At 39.3% G+C, this 4,140-nt stretch overlaps 1 pseudogene; it reads left to right on the top strand.

Moving 5' to 3' along the window:
* The first annotated feature begins 1,957 nt into the window (after positions 1–1,957).
* On the top strand, positions 1,958–3,610 carry LOC118536070 (importin subunit alpha-1 pseudogene; annotated as a pseudogene).
* The last annotated feature ends 530 nt before the right edge of the window (positions 3,611–4,140 follow it).

The raw sequence follows: 4,140 nt of genomic DNA, 5'->3' as shown, positions 1-4,140 counted from the left end.
AAATCATATGTAAGATTAACATCTAAACAGTATATTGATAGCTTTACTGAAATTATATTAAGGCCTGATTCTTGATAATGATTCCTTCATAGTTGTGAAATGTCATTATTGAAGATACACTGGACCGCAGAACACTTAAAAGCAAATATGTATTTTGGAAATGCTTGACCAAAGGAAATAAAGTTCAGCAAATAAATGTTTTTTCATAATTTATTAGGTTTGTTAGCAAAAAATATAGTTTTTATTTTTAATTTCTGCTATCTGCAAATATTGTTATATTAATTTTAAATTATATTATTCAAATCCAAATGGAATTACATCTAAAAAGAGGCTTTAAATGTTAAGTTTTCTGGATCCCAGTAATTAGAAGACAAACAAGCTCTTTGTTTTATTTCCAAGGATACAAAGATATAACTAGTTGCATCACTAGTAAACTTCAATGATACATAATCTTAGCAACACAATGATTCAAAAGGAGAGTGTATGGCTACTTTAATTTATATATGTTCAGTTATTCATATGAATAAACAAAAGCAGGCTTCATAAATGTGTAATGACAACTTTTCCGCCAGATACAGTATTTCCTCCTTTGAAAATCCAAAATGAAGAGTTATATTAAACTTTCTATCTCCTCTACTTTGAGGCTACAATAAAATAATAGTAAAAAATTAAAGAATGTGTAAAATCACAACGAGGAAGATGATATAGGGAATGTTTCAATATATTGCTAGAACATGCTAAGAATATAAACAATATTGATTTGTGAAACCTAAGATGTAGCGTTCCCGGGTCCTTGAGCTGCAGAAAGAACTGAACTGTCCAGCAGGACCATATATAGAGAGGTTTTCAGTCTCAGGGGCCCAGGTGTGGCATCATGCTTTTCTCTGTGACCATTTGAAATTCTGCATTTAAAAAAGAGTTAGAATCCTTTTTCTCTCTCCTAAAGCCTCTTCCACATTTTCACATGGAGTTGCTAACAAGTTGTTATTTAGAGGCATAAAACTGATAGAATATTCTCTTGAGAAATGGAACAAAGGCCTTGGGAGAATAATTACAGCTAATTCAGATGATATAGCTTTTAGGGATACCCAGGAATAATATGCAATTCACCCATAATATGCATAATAATGTGCAATACGCCTTAAAGTCTAGCTGGCCAATTGACATTCTCTCGATGCACATAATGCTCCCATACAGTTTCTGCATTGCAAAAAGGAATAATAAACATGTATTACCAGTGTATTAGGAAAAACATGGGAAATATTAAAGAAGAGGACAAATACATACAAACCAAAGATCTGATCCTAGACAGTGAGCTAATACAGATAATTGAAGATAACATTTAAAAAGACTCTAGTAAATGTCTTCTAATATATTTGGAAACATTTTGCAGACATAAAGCAGGAACTGGTTGCTACATAAAAGATTCAGGGGCGCCTGGGTGGCTCAGTCGTTAAGCGTCTGCCTTCGGCTCAGGTCATGATCCCAGGGTCCTGGGATCGATCCCCGCATCGGGCTCCCTGCTCCGCGGGAAGCCTGCTTCTCCCTCTCCCACTCCCCCTGCTTGTGTTCCCTCTCTCTCGCTGTGCCTCTCTGTCAAATAAATAAAATCTTAAAAAAAAAAAAAAAAAAAAAAAAAAAAGATTCAGATAACAGGAAATAATAGCATTTTTTAAAAGATTTTCCTTATTTATTTGAAAGAGAGAGAAAAAGAGAGTGGGAGGGGGGCAAGGCAGAGGGAGAGGGAGAAGCAGGCTCTCTGCTGAGCAGGGAGCCCAACACAGGGGCTTAATCCCAGGACCCCGAGATCATGACCTGAGCTGAAGGCAGACGCTTAACTCACTGAGCCATCCAGGCACCCCAGCGTCTCTTTTTAATTATTAAAAAAATAATTTCAATTAAAAATTAAAATTTAATTTAAACAAATGGAGTCAGCACACCATCTTTGGGCTGAGCCATGGTGGACATTTTGAGGGCAGCTGACCTGCAGCCTGTGATGCCCCTCATGGTCTCCTATGGAAGCCTGAGCCAGTGTGTAGCTCTCTCCCTTTGTCTCCTAACCACGTCCACCAATAAGAATGTTATTTCACCAACTGCCCACCTTAATAGATTCAAGAACAAGGGGGAATACAGTACAGAAGTGAATAGAAGTTAATGTGGAGCTGAGGAAAGCTAAGAAGGATGACCAGATGCTGAAAAGGAGAAATGTAAGCTCATTTCCTGATGACGCTACTTGTCCACTGCAGGAAACCTCAACAACCAGGGCACTGTGAATTGGTCTGTTGATGACATTGTCAAAGGCATAAATAGCAACCACTTGGAAAGCCAGCTCCAGGCTACTCAAGCCGCTAGGAAACTGGTTTCTAGGGAAAACAACCCCCCACAGACAACATAATCGGGCTCCTTTGATTCCAAAATTTGTGTCTTTCTTGAACAGAACTGACTGTCATCCCATTCAGTTTGAATCTGCTTGGGCCCTCACTAACATTGCTTCTGGGACATCAGAACAGACCAAGGTTGTGGTAGACGGAAGTGCTATCCCAGCATTCATTTCTCTGTTGGCATCTCCCCATGTCCACATCAGTGAACAAGTCTATGGGCTCTAAAAAACATTGCAGGTGATGGTTTGGTTTTCTGAGACTTGATTATCAAGTATGGGCAGTTGGCCCACTGTTGGCTTTCCTTGAAGTTCCTGATATGTCATCTTTAGCATGTGGTTACTTACAGAACCTTACTGAACACTTTCAAACCTTTGTTTCAACAAGAATCCTGTTAGATGAGGTTGAGCAGATTCTTCCTACTTTAGTTCATCTCCTGCATCATGATGATCCAGAAGTATTAGCAGATACCTGCTGGGCCATTTCCTACCTTATTGTTGGTCCAAATGAATGGATTGAAATGGTTGTGAAAACAGAAGTTGTGCCCAGCTTGTGAAGCTTCTAGGAGCTACTGAATTGCCCATTGTGACTCCTGCGCTAAGAGCCAAAGGAAATATTGTCACTGGGACAGATGAACAGACTCAGGGTGTAATAGATGCAGGAGCACTTGCTGTCTTTCCCAGCCTGCTAATGACCCCCAAAACTGATATTCAAAAGGAAGCTACATGGATAATGTCAAATATCACAGCTGGTCACCAGGACCAGATACAGCAAGTTGTGAATCATGGATGAGTCCCATTTCTCATGGGGGTTCTAAGGCAGACTTTAAGACACAAAAGGAAGCTGTCTGGGCTGTGACGAACTATACAAGTGGCGGGACAGACGAACAGATTGTATACCTCATTCATTGTGGCGTAATAGAACCATTGATGAACCTCTCAACTGCAAAAGTTACCAAAAGTATTCCGGTTATTCTGGATGCCGCTTCCAACATCTTTCAGGCTGCTGAGAAGCTAGGTGAAACTGAGAAACTTAGTATGATTGAAGAATGTGGAGGTCTGGACAAAACTGAAGCTCTACAAAGCCATGAGAATGTGTCTGTGTACAAAGCTTCATTAAACTTAACTGAGAAGTATCTCTATTGAGGAAGAGGAAGATCAAAATGTTGTGCCAGAAACTACAGCTCTCCATTCCAAGTTGAGGATGGCACTCCTGGGAACTTTAACTTGTAGATTGTACAGCTGAAGCATAAATTGTTTGTTGTGTACCAGCTTTGGCATAAGTTTGTCTTACTGTTTCTGTGTACCAGCTTTGGCATAAGTTTGTCTTACTGTTTCTGTGTACCAGCTTTGGCATAAGTTTGTCTTACTGTTTCTGTGTACCAGCTTTGGCATAAGTTTGTCTTACTGTTTCTCGACTAAGAACTCTTTTTAAATGTGTTTTGTTACGGTAGCACTTTTTACAACGAAACTCTGCTTGACCGGTTCCAAATGGTACCTACTGTCTGAAGCTTCTCTCAGTGGGTTTCTGAGTTTTATGTGGAATCTCATATCTTGCAGTGTCCTGTAAGTAGAGATTAAATTCCACCCTTTTCATTAAAAAGAAATTAAAAATTTCTTTAAAAAAAATGAACAGATGGAGTCAGACTAGAGTAGAGAAGGGGAGTCTTTGGGCCTAAGTGTGCAGCAGGTCTAGAGAACAGTAATTTCAGATTGGCTGCAGAGTATAGAACTCGTGAGTAAAGGTGATTTGGGGAAATAGG

Source organism: Halichoerus grypus, chromosome 9, assembly GCF_964656455.1.
Source record: "Halichoerus grypus chromosome 9, mHalGry1.hap1.1, whole genome shotgun sequence".
Taxonomy (NCBI): domain Eukaryota; kingdom Metazoa; phylum Chordata; class Mammalia; order Carnivora; family Phocidae; genus Halichoerus; species Halichoerus grypus.
Note: the sequence above shows the minus strand (reverse complement) of the source record. Positions and strands in the feature narration are given on the sequence as shown.